Source organism: Dendrobates tinctorius, unplaced genomic scaffold (genome assembly GCF_039654945.1).
Source record: "Dendrobates tinctorius isolate UK_male_01 unplaced genomic scaffold, ASM3965494v1 ptg000063l, whole genome shotgun sequence".
Lineage (NCBI taxonomy): Eukaryota > Metazoa > Chordata > Amphibia > Anura > Dendrobatidae > Dendrobates > Dendrobates tinctorius.
In genome coordinates this window covers 19,977,035-19,997,390 of record NW_027361731.1, presented here as the reverse complement: position 1 = coordinate 19,997,390, position 20,356 = coordinate 19,977,035, and the positions used below count along the sequence as shown (strand labels likewise).

The window sequence follows — 20,356 nt, the reverse complement described above, 5'->3', positions numbered from 1 at the left end:
GGAGAAAGTGTGGGAGAAGTAAAAAAGGTGAAGAGCATGGAAGTAGTGAAACATACATATCTGACAAAAAATTAAAGACTTTAACATAGTCAATATCTTTGTAACTACGAACGTCTTTAAAAAAAAAAAAAAATCCTGCTATTCCATTTGATTGGCCTAAACCTCTATGGCTTTAACCCCTTCACCCCCAAGGGTGGTTTGCACGTTCATGACCGGGCCAATTTTTACAATTCTGACCACTGTACCTTTATGAGGTCATAACTCTGGAACGCTTCCATGGATCCTGGTGATTCTGACATTGTTTTCTCGTGACATATTGTACTTCATGTTAGTGGTAAAATTTCATTCAAATAACTTGCGTTTATTTGTGAGAAAAACGGAAATTTGGCGAAAATTTTGAAAATTTCGCAATTTTCCAACTTTGAATTTTTATGCCCTTAAATCACAGAGATACGGCACACAAAAAGCTTGATAACTAACATTTCCCACATGTTTACTTTACATCAGCACAATTTTGGAACCAAAATTTTTTTTTGTTAGGAAGTTATAAGGGTTAAAAGTTGACCAGCGATTTCTCATTTTTACAACACCATTTTATTTTTACGGACCACATCACATTTGAAGCCACTTTGAGGGGTCTATATGATAGAAAATACCCAAAAGTGACACCATTCTAAAAACTGCACCCCTTAAGGTGCTCAAAACCACATTCAAGAAGTTTATTAACCCTTTAGGTGCGTCACAGGAATTTTTTTGAATATTTAAAAAAAAATGAACATCTAACTTTTTTTCATAAAAAAAATACTTCAGGTTCAATTTTTTTTATTTTACCAAGGGTAACAGGAGAAATTGAACTGCAAAAGTTATTGTGCAATTTGTCCTGAGTACGCAGATACCTGATATGTGGGGGGGAACGACTGTTTCGGCGCATGGCAGAGCTCAGAATGGAAGGAGCGCCGTTTGACTTTTTCAATGCAAAATTGGCTGGAATTCAGATTGGACGCCATGTCACGTTTGGAGAGTCCCTGATGTACCTAAACAGTGGAAACCCCCTACAAGTGACCCCATTTTGGAAACTAGACCCCATAAGGAACTTATCTAGATGTGTGGTGAGCACTTTGACCCCCCCAGTGCTTCACAGAAGTTTATAACACCCGGGCGTGAAAATAAAAAATTCGTATTTTTTCCACAAACATGATCTTTTAGTCACCATTTTTTTATTTTCCCAAGGGTACCAGGAGAAATTGGACCCCAAAAGTTGTTGTCCAATTTGTCCTGAGTATGCTGATACCCCATATGTGGGAGAAAACTACTGTATGGGCACACGTCGGGGCTCGGAAGGGAAGTAGTGACGTTTTGGAATGCAGACTTTGATGGAATGGTCTGCGGGTGTCATGTTGCCTTTGGAGAGCCCCTAATGTACCTAAACAGTGGAAACCCCCCACAAATGACACCATTTTGTATACTAGACCCCCCAAGGAACTTATCTAGATGTGTGGTGAGCACTTTGAACCCCCCAGTGCTTCACGGAAGTTTACAACGCCCGGGCGTGAAAATAAAAAATTTGTATTTTTTCCACAAACATGATCTTTTAGTCACCTTTGTTTTATTTTCCCAAGGGTACCAGGAGAAATTGGACCCCAAAAGTTGTTGTCCAATTTGTCCTGAGTATGCTGATACTCCATATGTGGGAGAAAACTACTGTATTTGCACACGTCGGGGCTCGGAAGGGAAGTAGTGACGTTTTGGAATGCAGAATTTGATGGAATGGTCTGCGGGTGTCATGTTGCCTTTGGAGAGCCCCTAATGTACCTAAACAGTGGAAACCCCCCACAAATGACCCCATTTTGAAAACTAGACCCACTAAGGAACGTATCTAGATGTGAGGTGAGCACTTTGAACCCCCAAGGGCTTCACAGAAGTTTATAATGCCAGGGCATGAAAATAAAAAAATCGTATTTTTTCCACAAACATGATCAATTAGTCCCCAATTTTTTTATTTTCCCAAGGGTAACAGGAGAAATTGAACCCCAAAAGTTGTTGTCCAATTTGTCCTGAGTATGCTGACACCCCATATGTGGGATAAAACTACTGTATGGACACATGTCAGGGCTCGGAAGGGAAGTAGTGACGTTTTGGAATGCAGACTTTGATGGAATGGTCTGCGGGTGTCATGTTGCCTTTGGAGAGCCCCTAATGTACCTAAACAGTGGAAACCCCCACAAGTGACCCCATTTTGGAAACGAGACCCCCTAAGGGACTTATCTAGATGTGTGGTGAGCGCTTTGAACCCCCAAGGGCTTCACAGAAGTTTATAATGCCAGGGCATGAAAATAAAAAAATCGTATTTTTTCCAGAAACATGATCAATTAGTCCCCAATTTTTTCATTTTCCCAAGGGTAACAAGAGAAATTGGACCCCAAAAGTTGTTGTCCAATTTGTCCGGAGTACGCTGACACCCCATATGTGGGAGAAAACTACTGTATGGACACACGTCGGGGCTCGGAAGGGAAGCAGTGACGTTTTGGAATGCAGACTTTGATGGAATGGTCTGCGGGTGTCATGTGCGTTTGGAGAGCCCCTGATGTACCTAAACTATTGAAACTCCCCACAAGTGACCCCATTTTGGACACTAGACCCCCCACGGAACTTATCTAGATGTGTGGTGAGCACTTTGAACCCCCAAGTGCTTCACAGAAGTTTATAACACTCGGACGTGAAAATAAAAAAATCATTTTTTTCCACAAAAATGATATTTTTGCCCCCAATTTTTTATTTTCCTAAGGGTAACAGGAGAAATTGGACCCCAAAAATTGTTTTGCAATTTGTCCTGAGTAGGCTGATACCCTACATGTGGGGGTAAAACACTGTTTGGGCGCATAGCAGAGCTTGGAAGGGAAGGAGCACCATTTGACTTTTTCAACTCAGAATTGGCTGGAATTGAGATCAGACCCCATGTTGCATTTGGAGAGCCCCTGATGTGCCCAAACAGTGGAAACCCCCAATTCTAACTCCAACCCGAACCCCAACACGCCCCTAACCCTAGCCCTAACCCTACCCCAACACACCCCTAACCCTAATGGAAAAATGGAAATAAATACATTTTTTTTATTTTATTATTTTTCCCTAACTAAGGGGGTGATAACGGGGGGTTTGATTTACTATTTATGGCGGTTTTTATGTTTGGCGGCTGTCGCACGCTAAAAGACGCTTTTTATTGTAAAAATAGTTTTTGCATCACCACATATTGAGAGCTATAATTTTTCCGTATTTTGACCCACCGAGTCATGTGAGGTCTTATTTTTTGCGGGACGAGTTGACGTTTTTATTGGGACCATTTTCGGGCACGTGAAATTTTTTGATCGCTTTTTATTCCGATTTTTGGGACGCAGAATGAACAAAAACCAGCGTTTCATGAATTTCTTTTGGGGGGGTGCGTTTACACCGTTCCGAGTGCGGTAAAATTGATAAAGCGGTTTTATTCTTCGGGTCAGTACGGTTACAGCGATACCTCATTTAGGTCGTTTTTTATGTTTTTGTCGGTTTTATGCAATGAAAACTATTTTATATAAAAAATAATTATTTTTGCATCGCTTTATTCAGCGAGCTATAACTTTTTTATTTTTTCGCTGATGATGCTGTGTGGCGGCTCGTTTTTTGCGGGACAAGATGACGTTTTCAGCGGTACCATGGATATTTATATGCATTTTTTTGATCGCGCGTTATTACACTTTTTGTTTGGCGGTATGATAATAAATCATTATTTTTTTCTTCGTTTTTTATTTTTATTTTTTAAGGGGTTAGCTAAAGGGGTTAACTAATGGGACAGTTTTATAGGGCGGGTCGTTACGGACGCGGCGATACCTAATATGTGTACTTTTATTGTTTTTTTTTATTATTATTTCCAAAAAATGGATTTATTGGGGGAATATATTTTTTTTTTTTCTAATTTATTTGGCGATTTTTTTTTTAAATTATTTTTACACTTTTTTTTATTTTTTTTTTTACTTTATTAAATAGTCCCAGGTGGGACATCACTGTCCTGTGACAGATCGCTGATCTGTCACATCACAGATCACTGTGACAGATCAGCGATCTGACACAGGCACTGCAGAAGGCTTCCTCATGCCTGCGCTTTGCAGGCACTGAGGAAGCCAGCTTCCGCAGGCCCCCGAAGGCCCCCGTCGCCATCTTGGATTCGGGGGCCTGTAGGGAAAGAGTCCCCCGCAGCAGCGCTGCACATTGCGCTGCCGTGGGGGGCTCAGGGAAGCACGGAGGGAGCCCCCTCCCTGCCGATGCTTCCCTTTAACCCCCGGTACACCGCGATCGTGTTTGATCGCGGTGTGCAAGGGGTTAACGTGTCGGGGGCGGTCCGTGACCGCCCCTGACACATTGTGCCGGGTGTCAGCTATGATAATTAGCTGACACTCGGCCGCGATCAGCGGCGCTCACCACGTGGGCGCCGCTGATCGCGCCGACGTACTATCCCGTCCCCGGTCATACGGGCCCGGGTACCGTGGACGGGATAGTACGTCTGATGGCAGAAAGGGGTTAATGTCTCCTACACCTCCCACAATACATTCTACATTATTATTAGTTGTTTTTCTTCATGTAGAATTAACCGACAGGGAAAGAAAGGGTTTTTTTAAATTCCGATATTTCTGTTCCATTCACTTGAATGGGACTTCCGGGATTGGAATCGGCGATACCCGATACTTTTTTTTAGATCGGCCGATCCATTCCGATCCGATATTTTTCAGTATTGGGTGGTATCGCTCAACACTAATAGTCACCTTAAGTGCTATAGTAATTATTCTGAAGAACTGAAACGGTTCATTATCAGGTCGCTCACGTATCTACTGAAACATCATTTTTCTTATGCTTGATAATTGTTATTTTTTGCAGGTGCTTGGTGCGCCAATGGGTGCTAATTTTTCCCCGTCTCTCGCCATCCTTGAAATAGCATGGTGGGAAGAATTATTTTCTCCTATAAAAATCCTTTTTCATGTGACATTTTTTGGTTTGGTAGACACGTGGACGACCTGATCTTCATTTGGCAAGGTCCACCGTCTAAAAGTGCAGGATTTTTATAATTTTTTGAATTGTAATGATTTAAGTCTATCCTTTACCATTAGTGGTTTTGGTTCTGAAATCTCCTTTTTGGATATTCTGTTGACTGGTGATACGATTACACATAAAATTCATACTTCAGTTTTCAGAAAGGATATCTCTAGCAACTCTTACCTATTGTCATCCTCCTCTCATGCCAAACACACTATTAAATCGATCCCCTACGGAGAATTGAAAAGAATCAACAGGTTGTGTTCCAATCGTGATTCTTTTATGAGGGAGGGTAAAATTGCTGGTCAGCATCTTTTGGATAGAGAGTACAACCACCATGATGTTAATTCTGCCTTTATCAAAGTTTTGAATGACCCTCGTTTTGGATCTTCTGTTAATAAAATGTCTTTGCAGAATAGGAAAAAAAGTGGTCAGACAATCCGCGCTGCGAATCACTATGAACAATTATTATTACAGTGGTCTTTATTTGACGCGTTTCGAAGTTTCACAGAACTCCTTCCTCAGGAAAAAACCACAAGCAAGTATCATGAACAGGTTCTTAAATAGAAAAAACAGTACACTTGTCATTCAGGTGCTCGGCGTCTAACAGGTCACCTGATTCAAAAGGATGTCAAAGTTCATTGCTTGAACACATGATAGACACTTAATAGACAAAATATATATACATTTTTGTTATAAAATTATTAAACTTGCATTATAAAATGACATATTAATTTCTTTATTAATCAACGGAAAAAAAAATTATTAAAAGAAAAATTTAAAAAGAAAGGGACAAGAACCTCCAAAAAGGGGTGGGGGAAAAAAAAAAAAAAAAAAAAAGGGAGAAATGCCTTAGGCCGAGTTCACACGTGGCATTTTTTTTGCGTTCCCGCGGCGGTTTTAACAGCGCGATTTTGGCGCGAAAACGCGATAAATAAGCATCCCATGCATTCCTATGGGATTCCGCAATGCTGTGCTAATGCTGCGGCTTTAACCGGGGCGGAATCGCTTCGCGGTAAAAAACGCGCACTCATTAATTTTGCGGAATCGTGGCGATCCCACACCCATAGGAATGCATTGTTCCGCTACTTCCCGCATGTGGCTGTCTACACCATGCGAAAAGCAGAACAATTGCGGATGGTACCCACGGTCCGGAGGAGAGGAGACTGTCCTCCGGGCTTTGGGTACCATATCCCTGTAAAAAATAAAAAATAGAATTTAAAATAAAAAATATTGTTATTCTCACCTTCCGACGTCCCGCGCAGCCTTCCCGCCTCTCTCCACGCTCCCGTTCCCAGTACTCCTTTGCGAAAATACCCGCGATGGCGTCCGTTCTCGCGGGATCGCGAAGTCTCACGGTAATTTGCGCGACGGCATCGCGGGCATTTTCGCAAAGGATGACTGGGAAGGCTGCGCGGGAAGTCGGAAGGTGAGAATAAACACCATTTTTTATTTTTTTTTTACATTTTATCTTTTACTACTGAGGCTGCACAGGCAGCCTCAGTAGTAAAAAGTTGGTCACACTTGTCAAACACTATGTTTGACGAGTGTGACCAACCTGTCAATCAGTTCTCCAAGCGATGCTACAGATCGCTTGGAAAACGCTAGCATTTTGCAAGCTAATTACGCTTGCAAAATGCTAGTTTTTCCGCGGGAAAATCGCGGGAATTTAAAATGCGATTTTCCCGCAGAATGGAATTCCGGAATTCTTGCGGTAATTTCTGCGAGAGTTCCGGTACATGTGAACTTAGCCTCACAGGGAGGACAGCCTCTCAAGAGAGCCACTTTTGAAAGAATATTTTATTCAGAAATTTCACGGTATAAGTTTGTTTTTCTATACATGTTGTTGGATTTGGCATTGTTTGTGTGGTTTTATGGTGGCTTTCTTTATAACAGAAATTTATATATATTTTGTCTGTTAAGTGTCAATCATGTGTTCAAGCAATGAACTTTGACATCCTTTTGAATCAGGTGACCTGTTAGACGCCGAGCACCAGAATGACAAGTTTTTCTGTTTAAGAACCTTTTCATGACACTTGCTTGTGGTTTTATCCTGAGGAAGGAGTTTTGAAACTTCGAAACGCGTTGAATAAAGAGCACTGTAATAATAATTGTTCATAGTGATTCGCAGCGTGTCTGACCACTTTTTTCCCCTATCCTGCATCTTCTACGTCAGTCCCTCGTGGATCTGTGGTTTCTGCAGCAGCGAATCCTCCATGCTTATTACAAGCTCCATCTGGTGAGTGTATTATTTTTAAATTGATATACCTACACTGGATAATGCACTATTGCGCTATTTCTCTTCAATAGTATCCCTAATAAATTGTCTTTGTCCAACAGGCATCCTCTGTTAGTTTTTTTCAACTCCTTACAGCCCTCAATTTAATAGCATTAAAAACATTGTTAAAAAAATATTTACCTATTGTCAACCAGGATGAAAAACTGCGTAAAATTGTATCTGTCGGCTGTAATTTTGTTGCTAGGAGAGGATACAGTTGTGGGCAATGCGTGGTCACTGAGTCTCCTAAAACGCCAGTCTGCTTCTGAAATGTGGTTATCGGCAAAGGCTTTAAGTGAGCTAATAATCAATGTAATGTTTGCGCTTTCGCCATTGATAGAACTAAATCTGTTATTTCTTTTTCAGGTTATTCTTCTACCATTACTTCCTTTTTGAATTGTGATACAAAATATGTGATATATTGCATCTGCTGGGTGCCATGTCAGATGCAATACATTGGATGTACTACAAGAAAAATCAAGAAACGTTTTGCTGAGCACATTACCAACATTCATAATGAAAAAAGTCTTATTCTGGCGCATCAAAGCATTTTGTCAATGTGCACCATAGAGATCTCACTAACTTTTCTTTTTATGCTTTTGAAAAGATCCGCAATCCTCTACGGGGTGGTAATAAACAGAAAAATAGAATTAGACTTACCGATAATTCGGTTTCTAGGAACCTTCCACGGCAGCTACATCGAAGGATGTCTTCCCCGCCCTAATAGGGGACAGGAACACAAAGAGGTTAAATACCCCTCCCCTTCCTGCAACCACCAGTGTTTTCCTGGACACCAGTATGAATAGTTACCACCAAAGTGCAGGAATCATCCAATAAGAATATCAGAGAGGGAGGGAAATTAGTGCTGTCGTGGAAGGTTCCTAGACACCGAATTACCGGTAAGTCTAAGGGTACCGTTACACGTAGCGACGCACCAAAGATTCCGACAACGATACGATCTGGCCAAGATCGTTTGTGCATTGCTAGTAAGTAATCATACAGGCCGATCTTCATAACGACGCATCAGCGATGTCACTAACGACCACGGCGATCGTTGGTGCCGTGTCACACACTGTCTATAATAGCGATTCAGACTTTGAATAGGCGTCCTTCAGCGCTATCTTAGGTCGCTCGTCGTTGATAAGGGGCGTCAAACACAGCGATGCATGCTTGTCAGCGTGACGCCAGCGATCAAAAAATGATCCTGAACGTTCGCGCACGATCAGCGACATCGCAGCAGGGAGCCGGTAGTTTCCGCGTGTCACACTTAGCGAGATCGCTAGCGATGTCGCTGTTGCGTCACAAAATTGTCGCTTCATCGATATCGCTAGCGATCTTGCCGTGTGTAACGGGGGCTTAATTCTATTTTCTCTTGTCACCTTCCACGACAGCTACATCTGAGTAATACCAACAGCTGATTCCTCTAGGGGGGGATCACGGCCTGCAGCACTCGTCTGCCAAATGTTAAATCCCCATTGAAATTTAGTCTGTAACGCCTGGTGAACGTGTGGATGGACGACCAGGTGGCGGTTCTGCATATCCGCTCTGACGAAGCATTCCCCTTTTTTGCCCATGATGTTGCTATCGCATGGGTAGAATGTGCCCTCAGTGAGGCGGGTGGAGCCAGCTTCTGGGATGCGTAGGTCAGGCAGATAGGCTTCACTCTATTGTCGGTAGACAGGACCACTCTGCAAATGTCGTGAGTGTGGAAGGTCTCTTCCTTAGGGTTGGAAGAGCTTGGACCGAATGAGGACAGTACAATGTCCTGATCCCTATGAAAGTTTGAGTAGAAAGGCGTGATCTAATCTCAAGATAATATTATCTGTAATGATTGCAAGGTAAGCTTCTTGAATTGACAGGGCCTGCGATTCTCCTATACGTCTAGCTGCAGTAATTGCGACTAAAGCGGGTTTTACACTAAGCGATATCGCTAGCAAAATCGCTAAAACGTCACTGGTTTTGTGACGTTATAGCGATATTGCTAGCGATATCGCTATGTGTGATACTTACCAGCGACCGGCTCCCCCGCTGTCCATCGCTGATCGCGCGAGAATGTCCGGCTCCATTTCTCGTCGGGCGCTTCCTGCTGAGACTTCCTGCTGTGACGTCCAGCGACGCGTGGAGGCGGGCGGGAGGACGCTGGATCGCTGTGTGTGAATGGTAAGTATCGTGCGCTGCGTCGCTGCTGCATCGCTGTGAGATCTTTCTGTATGAAAGCTCACTAGCGATCATTTAGCGATGCACCAGCGATCCTGACCGGGTTGGATCGCTGGTGCATCGCTAAATGTAAAAGGGCCTTAAGAGGACGATTAAAGGGTTAGGTTTTCATGGTCATGAAATCTAGAGGCTCAAATGGATCTTAGGTTAGGGTGTTGAGCACGGTGTTGAGATCCCAAGGAGGCCCCTGACTGCGGAGTTTAGGACGAATCCTGGCTGCCGAAGCCATAAAATCGTTTGATCCAGCGGTGGCTGGCCAGGTCAAGATCAAAAAAGGTGCTAAGAGCTGATACAGTATTTATACCTTTAGTGTGCTGGGGATAAGGCCCTGTTCTACACCTTTTGTAAACATCTACGGTCTGTGCTGCACTGGGATGGAAGGGATCAGGGGTGCCTGGAGAGCACCAGGGAGTAAACCTTTTCCCAGACCTTGGCATAGACAGCCTTGGTTATTGGTTTTGGCTTTCCTGAAGGGTTTGGATTACCCTATCCGAGAGCCATTTGGCTCTTAGGAATTCGGCCTCAATAACCATGCTGCCAGGTTCCATTTGCCTACGCCCGGGTGTAGCAGAGGACCTTGGTGAAGGAGGTCGCCCTTTTTGGGGAAGAAGCCAGAGCCTTCCTGGGCCACAGCAAGTAGGGCACTATACCAACTTCTTCCGGGCCACAGAGGGGCGATTAGTATTGCGGGAACTCTGTCCATCTGGATTTCCGGAGATGTTTTTTGCCCGCATCGGTATGGGTGGGCATGTATATGCGAGGTTGGAATCCCACCATTGGGTGAAGGGCATCTATTCCTTGCACTCCGTCCATGTGGTTGAGGGAGACGAATACCCCTGTCTTCGCATTTTGCCTGTTGGCGACTAGGTCCACCTCATCTTGAGGCTAGGGACACGAATACCGTCTGGTCCTGGCGCCACTCCTCCGGATGAATGTCTTCTCGACTGAGGAAATCTGTCTGGGTGCTGTCTGATCCTTTCAGACGCACTGACCAGAAGATCCTTGCTGCTATTGCCTTCAGGCCGGCGTACTTCGTACCCCCTTGGCTGGAGATAGGCCACTGTGGTCATGTTGTCCGAGTAGATGCAGACGTGGCGATTTTGGATTAGCGATGATGACGTCTTTTAGCGCTTTTCCTACCGCCTTCAGTTCTCTCAGATTTGAGGAACTGGTGCTGATGCTTGTCAGCCATCGCCCCTGAAAATAGGATCTCTACTACCACGCCCCAGCCTCGTTGGTTGGCATCTGAGCGGAGTGTTTTCAGGAGAAGCTGAATCCGGCTGACTCCCTTCTGAAGATTTCGTTAGTTCAACCACCACCTCAGGGCCGGTTTAACCTGACCAGGGAGGGGAATCTTTCAGGACAATGGAATTTGTCGCCACGTAGGCCAGGCGGATCCTGGAATGTAAAAGCACGTGGCTTTGTAGAATTTGGGTATGGGCCTGAGCCAAAGAAACCGCCTGGGTGCATGTGGTCAGAGATCCTAGAGCATACATTGACTCTGAGGGTCGGTGCCCGCTGGTCCTGAACCAGGTTCTTTTGTGGACAAGGTCGACCTGACAAACCGTAGGTAGGAAGGATGTCTTTCCCCTTAAGTCCGAGAGAACTCCCAGAGGCTTCCTTCTCGTAGAGGGATAGACCAGGTTTGGTATCCAACTCAGGGATCTTAATATTCCCGGGGTCTTTCCTATGTCCATATTCTGACATGAGATAGATGCTATCCCCTGGCGCCGGATGAAAATCACTGCTTCCACCATGATCTTGGAGAGATACATGGTCGGATGGATTGGCACATGGTAATATGCACCCTTCAGATCTACCGTTGCCATTACCCAGTTCTGTACGATGAGTGGGACTGCCCTTGATTGACTCCATTTTGAATTGCCTGTACCGGACCGATTTGGTTATGATGATTCGGTTTTTCTCTGATGGCTTTGTCACCAGGAAGGGACGTGCGTAATGGCCGTGTCCTTCTCCGGCTTTGGCAACCGCACGTTCTACCGGAGCAGATCTCTTGGTAAGGAGCCCTGAAGGTGTGGAGGCTGTAGGGAGGTTACCCCTAAGCATTACAGGGAAGGACTCTTGAACCCAATTTTTAGTCCATCTCGTATGGTACGGTGGACCCACTGATTTGTGGATGTGGTCTGCCAGCGGGTGAAAAAAGAGCCAGAGACGACCTCCAACCGGGCATTATTGCTTTTCTGGGGTCTATTGATGGTTAGAGATAAGGATGTTCCTGCCCTTGCCCCCTATACTCTTCCTGAGTACGTCAACAGGACCAGGGATTCCCAGCCAGTCTCTCATGCCGGTACTGGCGCAGCCTCAAGCTGCTTAGCAGCTGTGATCTGATGAGGGCATTGAAATTCAGCTTAGAATAGCTGTTGACAGAGGTTTAGTCACGGAAGGGGCGAAAAATCCGTCTCCTAAGATTTCTATGTTCCAGAAGAGATACTTTTGTCCGAAGCATTGTCCGGGATGTTATCCAGGACAGGCTTGAATATATAGTGGCCCTGGAAGGGGATGGCGCACCATTTGGAGATAAGTCGCCTCCCTTAGGATTTTAACGAGGGCACTCCTCTAGAGGAGTTAGAAAGGACGGCCGCTTTTGCGGCTACCCGGACCTGGCGAGAGCAGTCACGCTCAGCCTAGAAGAGCCGGTGCATTAAAGGATTACCTGAGACCTGCGAATTACAGGCTGGTCTTCCGCCCTGGTCCTGGCGTGGTCTCAAGTTGTTTAGAGACCGCCAGTGGAAGCATCGGCTAGGAACCTCGTTGCTTTCTGCAGTAGGGGTAGGGCGTCAGGTATCTTTCCCCTGAGGTGCCCTGAGTCTGTGCGTAATCATAGAGACAGGGCACGTGAAAACAATATTAGCTTCTAGCAGATTTGTAGAGGTGTCCCAGGACTTCCTTGATAAGCTCTCAAAAATAAATATATATATTTTTCTCGATCCATTGGATCATTGAACTGGGAGGAGCCCTCAGAGGGATGTTTTTTGTTTTTTTTTTAAGGGAGGCCTTCTTTTATGGAGGATCAGATTCTGTATGTTCTCATGTACAGGACACCTTCTTTGGGTTTCAACCCAACATGTCGTCCTGTACCGTGTATTTAACTTCTTCCTCCTCCACCCCTATGGTGCTCTTAACCATACTGATTAGCTCACCCATATTCTCAGGACCAAGTGATATCTTTTGCTCCCTGGTTTTAGGGGTGGACGTGGAAGAGGAACCCTCAATCTCCCAAGCGTCCTCTGAATCCAAGGACTGAATTTCGCCTGAGTCTGATTCTATCGGAGCTTTCTTCCTCCTCCTAGAGGGAGGCGGTCTGGGAGAAGGGAGTCATGGAGGAGTGAACCTCCTGTATTGAGGGATTTGATGCTATCCAGGAGAGAGGGCTGCTCAGCGCGAAGGACCTCTCCGTACAGGACAGGCAGAGCTTTCCCCGTATGTTGAGGGAGTCTGGCAGCACACATTTTACACTTGTGGCTGGTCCTCATAGGGTCAGAGACCTTTGCTCCCCATATTAGAGAGGTATGCTACGCCATTTTAGTAAATAAATGCTGGATAGCTTGGGCCGACGCCTGCTACTTACAGTAGGAGGGGGTACGCTGGGCTCCGCCAACGCAGAGAGGGCTTGTCACCGTCCATGCCGCCTTCAGTGTCAGACAGGTGTCTTACCTGGTGATCTCACCCGGCCGGACCTTGAAAGATTGAGGGTCCAGGGTTGTTTGTGCACCTCCTCCTCCTCGCTTTAGCCCAATGGGGGGGAACCACATGAGGATGCCCCAGAATGTGACCGTCGGTCCCAGGAGTAACGCGCCCCCCAGCGCACACGTGCGCTCCACTGTGGAACGCATAGGGAAAGACCAGAAGTGACGCGCGCCCCTAAGCGACGCGAGACCCAGTGGAAAGCCCAGTAACGCCCGAAGTGGAGGAAAGCGACCCCCGGCCAGCGTGAGCCCCCAAGGAATCGGCAGCACGGAGGAGGAAGCCGGGGAGCTATCTGGAGGCCCCAGGCGCGCACATCACTGCCTCGCTTTACCCCCGAAGGAGGCGCAGGAGAGGCGGGAGAGTCCCGAGTCCCACCAATCAGGCGGAGATGGGAGCAGACACCAGAGGAGAGCAAGGCCCCCCGACCTCGGCTGCCCGGCATCTGACATGTATCCCAGCTGGTACTGGACGTGGGGTGCTCCCGATAGACTGCCACGGCAGCACCATCGTAGACCTCTTCATGCCCCATAGGGGACAGGAAAACACTGGTGGTTGCAGGAAGGGGAGGGGTATTTAACCTCTCTGTGTTCCTGTCCCCTATTAGGGCGGGGAAGACATCCTCCAATGTAGCTGTCGTGGAAGGTGACTGGAGAAATATTAACTACAAGAGAGGCATATTGGATCCTGAAATTGGACACACGTTTTCCCAAGAGGAATGAACTCAAGATACGATTTGTTTTACATCTATTGAAGCTGTTTCTCTAAGTGTTGTGTTTCTCACATGTTCAAGCATATCCTAGTAATTAAGTGGTTGTGAATGGTTGCTTGTCTCTATTTAATGTGACTATTGTGTTCTGTGTATCCTATGATTAAGGGTGCGTTTTTTGCAACGGAAAAACGCCTCAGGATTTGCATGGTTTTTAATTACGGCTTGAGTGCCGAATAAAGTTTTTTTAATCTTCATTTTGGTGTGCCACATCCTCCTTTTTGCTCCTATGTTAGATACAAATGTTTGTCCCACAAGCCTTAGTTATTCCAAGACTTGGTGTCTATTGACACCTTGGAGTCTAGTGGTTTAATTCACCATCCCTTATTTTGTAGTGGTTTATTTCTCCAACTCTAGGTGTTTGGTAGTTTACTTTTCCAACCCCTGTTGTCTAGTAGTTTAGTTCTCCATCCTCTGCTGTGTAGTGGTTTACGTCTCCATCCCAAAGCACCCTGCAAGCCTTTGGGGATTCCAGCTCCCCTCCCAGTCTGTCCCCACAGCTACCCGGTGCCTAATCAACAAGTTGTAATGACCCCTGGCCATGTTTGCTTGTGCAGGTGTCAGTAGTGAAATGCAGCCTGGCAGACATTGATTTTTTTCAAGGAACGACTGACATTGTCTGTGACATGCTCGTGTAGCACCGGCACAGCTTTCTAACATAAGTAATGGCGACTAGGCAATTGGTACTGTGTGACTGTGACGGCCATCAGCTTTCGGAATGTGACTGCATACACCAGGCGGCAAAGCAGCATTTCCATGGCAAACGGATTGGAGATGGTGAAGTTCAAGCTGTTAGCTATGCCATGTGTAAGAGGAAACAATCTTTCACGTGACCACAACTGCGGGACCAAGGGCTGGCTGCAGTATGGAGGGAGGGTGGAGTATGGAGAACATGACAAACTGCTGGACTATGAATGAGGTGCAGACGGAGATGTTATGGTGGATTGAGAAAGATGTGATGTGTTTAGTGTTTGAGAGCTGACAAAAACAGCAGGCATGTCCACTTCCGTAACAACTGATGGGCTGTCACTCACAGCAGCTGTAATGAGTAAACAAGTGGAGGTTCTGAGGTCGGAGACTTGTGTGAGAACACAGCCCATCGAAGGAGGAAGAAGCAGCAGATGCGGTTTATGGGGGCGGACCGTGGGTGGCGAGGCACACAAGGCCACATTTAAGCACAGTGAATTTCCCAGTCTAATGCATGTTGATCGCTCATATGCCGGTTCATGCATGCAGTAGTCAATATATTGCAATTTTTGCCTCTACTGAGATTTATTTTTAATAAGTTGGCAGATAACCTGCAGTTGGGTCTTAAAAAAGGCCCAGGTTAAGCAACCATTTCCACCCACACAAACTGCACACCTGCCACCATTGCTGGCCACAACCAGAGTTGTGACTGAGGATGCAGTGCTTCTCGTGGTTGCATCACTCGTATATCTGTGGTTCCCCACAGTCAGTTAGGGAACACATGCTCTTTCTGGCCCTCATCTACAAGGTGTAGATGAGTGTGTCCCACAAGCAAGCTCTGTGTCTCAAGGTAACCCTGGACTCCGATCTCGCCTTCAAAATACATATCCATGCCATTTCCCCTTCCTGCAGACTACAACTCAAAAATATTTCCCGGATCCGTACATTCCTTAATCAAGAATCTGCAAAAACCCTAGTCCATGCATTCATCATCTCCTCTCTCGACTACTGCTTTGTGTTCTCCCTTCTAACAGTCTTGTACCCTTCCAACCCATCCTAAACTCTGCTGCCCGACTAATCTATGCATCACACCACTATTCCCTGGCCTCTCCCCTCTTTCAATCCCTACACTGGCTCCCCATTATCCAGAGACTCCAGATCAAAACCCTAACCATGCCATACAAAGCTATTCAAAACCTGTGTCCTCCATACATTGTGACCTAGTCTCCCAATACTGACCTGCAGGCAACCTCCGATCCTCATAAGATCTCCTTCTCTACTCCTCTTATTTCCTATTCCCAAAATCACATACAAGATTTCTCCTGCTCATCCCCTACTCTCGAAATCTCTCCGAACAATACCATGCTATTGCCTACTGTAGTAACCTTAAAAAGGAACCTGAAGATCCACCTCTACCGACAAGCCTACGACCTGCAGTAACCATCTCTCCACCATACCGCTGCACAAGCAGCTCTACCCTCACCTATTGTATCCTCACTCAGCCCTTGTAGACTGTGATCCCTCACGGGGAAGGTCCTCTCTCCTTCTGCATCAGTCAGTGACTTGTATTGTTTTTATTATGTACACCCCTTTACACATAAATGGTGCTATAACAAATAATACTGCTGAGCGGCTGCCAAAGAGAGTGGAGTAGCCCATCCAGTAACAGAAGTTGTCAAAATGCTGCACAATTATACTATTCCTACTGTGGGAAATTGATGCCACTTTGGGCATGTGTGACAATTTTCTGAAATGTGGAGACTCCCAAGTTGGGTCTCCTTCATGTGTGCTGCCTGAATTTGGCAGAGCTCTTAGAGCACCAGGCCTTCACCTGTCACTCATCCACCTGTTCCTGATCAATGTTTCAGATTGAAATGCTGCTCCAAGCTCTGCTCCAGGCATCCATGCTGCACAATTATACTATCTGTACTTTGGGTCAATTGGTGACACTTTTCCTGGTGTCTGCCCCTAATTTCAGCTGTTTGGTTTTGCCTCTCACTGAATTCAATGAAGTTCGGGTATGTTTGTCAAATCATTTGGCGAACATTGGGAGGTTAGATGAACCAAACCTTGAAAGGTTCTCTCATCTCTAATGGGGAGCAACTGCTGTGAGACGCGGCCTCCTCCGGAGCGTCTGTGTGATTCCTTATTTAGATGAAGAACAAATGACAGAAAAAACAAAGGCGAATCCTGATAGAGGATAATGAGGCTGCCAGCAACGACCTTCACCCGCAGAGCCACACTCCACATAGAGAATAATGGAGTCTCCAGCACCGACCTCCACCCGCAGAGCCGCACTCCATATAGAGAATAATGGAGCCTCCAGCACCGACCGCCACCCACAGAGCCGCACTCCACATAGAGAATAATGGAGCCTCCAGCACCGACCTCCACCCGCAGAGCCGCACTCCAGAGAATAATGGAGCCTCCAGCACCGGACCTCCACCCACAGAGCCACACTCCACATAGAGAATAATGGAGCCTCCAGCACCGACCTCCACCCGCAGAGCCGCACACCACATAGAGAATAATGGAGCCTCCAGCACCGACCTCCACCCGCAGAGCCGCACTCCACATAGAGAATAATGGAGCCTCCAGCACCGACCTCCACCCGCAGAGCCGCACTCCACATAGAGAATAATGGAGCCTCCAGCACCGACCTCCACCCGCAGAGCCACACTCCACATATATGGCTGCACATGATCAGGGGCCTCAGTGTCTGCCGGACTCTGCTGTGCTGAATGAGGGGAAGTTTGTGTGTGGGGTCAAGAGGGGTGTACAGTGTTGATGTGGCAGAGCCGTGTGTGCACGACATTGGAGGATGTACATGAAGAAGACTCCATGATCTTCTAGTCCTGCTTTGTGTTGGGTATGGGGACCTTATCTGGTGGTGATATGTGGATGCAGGTCTTGCATTTCATACTGTTACAAGGTACAATGCAGGGACAGACATTGGAGAAACTAAACAAAAACTACAAACAAGGATGAATCTGCATAGCCATACGATGAATAATGAGCTGGAGCCGCCTGTAGGAATACACTTCTCTAGACCTGGGCACAGTATGGCAGATCTAAAAGCCCTAATATTGAAAGGTCATTTTAATAGTGACAGAAAGAAAAATCTGGGAGTTCAGATTTATAAATATGTTTCAATCTCTAACAATTGGACTCAATTTGACACCTGGATTCATGTCTCATTACATGGACACAGTTCACACCTCCACAAGAAGGTCTTCAGATGTCTAATAGAACACTTCCACCTCATCTACATGTATAACAAAAGCCTCAATGTGATTTCCTTGGCCTGTCTCTAGCAAGCATCATTTCATGTCCTTGTATAATTCCTATATAAAAGTCGCCATCTCTTCTCAGTAATTGCTTGATGAAGGGGCCTTCTGAGCCTTGAAAGTTTACAAATATAATTTCTCTGGTTAGCTAATAAAGGTATCACTCCTTGAATACTTTTCTCAATTTTTTGGGGACATAAGTATTTACATCGATTTTCTGGCTAACACGGTACCACAATATTATTTTGTATTGAACATCTTAATTGATGTAAAAAGACAAATCCACGAGACACATTCATTCCTGCACTGAGTTAGTCAAAGGTCATCATAAATTTATACTCCCAGACCCTCCTGTGTCTCTGAGATTTGAAATTACCTTTAAAAACAAGTAATTTAATGTCCATGATGCTATGACCGGGGACACAAAAATGTTTTGCTACAGTTAACTGTGTACCTCTAGTAGTTAGAATCCAGTCCAGTTTGTTTTCGGCTGTCTTGTCTTTGGACTGGTCATGCGGGGGTTAATCCCCTCTGCCTCGTTCTGGAGCTGGCTAGGCTATTTCAGTCCTCTGCAGGCTGTGGGCCAGCGTCAGCTATACTGCAAGCTTCCAAGCTAATGCCTCTGACCTGTATTCCTTTAGTGTTCATTCTGCCCCTGATTACCTGGACTTGTATATTACTTGGCTTGATTTCTGGACTCTTTCTGGTTTCTCCATTTCTGATACCACGCTTTCCAACTGGCTTTTGACCCTCTGGCTGATACCCTGAATACAGCTTACGTCTTACATTTCTGATACCACGTTTCTGGTAGGTCCCGACTTCTTGCTCGTCCCTGACTACGCACTTGCTGTCTCCCTTGGTACTTCTGCTCCTGACAGTTGCTGATTTTGGCTACTCTGACCACTCTTTTGTTACCTGTGACATCTGTGCTGTTGCTCTGTGTTACTATGCTGTGTGTGTGCGCGCAACCTCTCTTCCCTCACCAGCACCCCCTGGTGGAGGTTGCACTGTACTGCACTGCAGCAGCACATTACAGTAGTCACCTACAATCCAAATCTGGAGGTGCTAAGGGGAGCTGCATGGAAATTACAACCTTTACTACAAAAAGATGCTCGATTACAATCCATATTTCCAGACCCCCCACTACTGTGTTTTAGGCAGCCCCCAAATTTAAGAAACATCATTGTCAGAAGCTCCCTGTCCTCTCCAACAGCTACAGGAACCTTTCCTTGCAACCAGAAAAAAAGTAAGACATGTCCATTTATAATGACCACGGACAAGATAAAGATCCCCAACTCACATCAGGACTACAAGATCCCAGGTGCTTTCAGCTGCACCACATCTAATGGGGTGTACTTAATTATTTGTACTAAATGTCCAAATGGGAGTCTGTATGTGGGGGGAGACAGGGCAAAAGCTGAGAACAAGGATGAATTCTCATCGCCACAAAATAATAGAAAGAATGGACCTACCTGTAGCAAAACCTCTTTGTATCCCCGGTCATAGCATCATGGTATCAACCACTGAGGACTCTCAATTCTAAATATTTTTCTATCTATCGGCAGACACGGTACAAAGGTATATGTCTTTCCTGGATCAAGATTTTGGATGCGCTTTGTTTTTGTCTTATTGAACTTTGTACTGTCCTGTTCATCCATAATGGTTTCTTTTTATTCCTGGACATTACCAGAGGGTGTAAGGTTTTTGCAGGATTCTAGTAGTATTTCCTTAAAAATGCCCCATTTATGTTCGGTATCCCCAGTTACCATGACGTTGTCCCAATCTATACGATTAAGCTCCTCCCTTAATTTGTTACAATCATCTTTCTTAAAGTTCCAGGTTTTGGCATTTGCCTTTTTGAATGTTTGATTGAAAATGACATTGAAACTTACCATGTTATGGTCACTGCTCACAAATGCTCCCTGACCTGTAGATCTGAAATTGTATCTGGTCTATGTGACAGAACCAGATCCAGTAGATCACCTCCCCTGGTCAGTTCATCAGCCAGCTGAGAGAGGTCATTGTCCTGAGCTGTGGACAAGAAATTGTAGCTTTTAGCACAGTCAGAAGAGTCTATGTCCCATTGAATGTCTGGATAGTTAAAATCCCCCATTATAAGAACCCTATTACTGTTTGCTGCTCCTCCTCTACCTGTTCCTCTAGATTAGGAGGGTTGTAGCAGACTCCAATTAGCAGCTTTCCATTATTATCATCCCCACGTACAGTTACACAGCGACTCTACATTGCTGTAACCCCCCCAATGTCTTCTTTCAGCACAGGTTTAAATGTGGATTTCTTCCACTTTTTTTTTTTTTTTTAACCCCTTCACCCCCAAGGGTGGTTTGCACGTTC

At 45.6% G+C, this 20,356-nt stretch overlaps 1 protein-coding gene across 1 annotated transcript in view; it reads right to left on the bottom strand.

The window, feature by feature from the left end:
- The window catches only part of LOC141094241 (uncharacterized), a 309,531-nt gene that overhangs the window by 78,192 nt on the left and 210,983 nt on the right, over positions 1-20,356 (bottom strand). Inside the window, exon 2 of the mRNA XM_073580056.1 lies at positions 19,897-20,035. The gene's annotated coding sequence lies outside the window, so the exon portion shown is untranslated. The remainder of the gene's footprint in view (positions 1-19,896; positions 20,036-20,356) is intronic.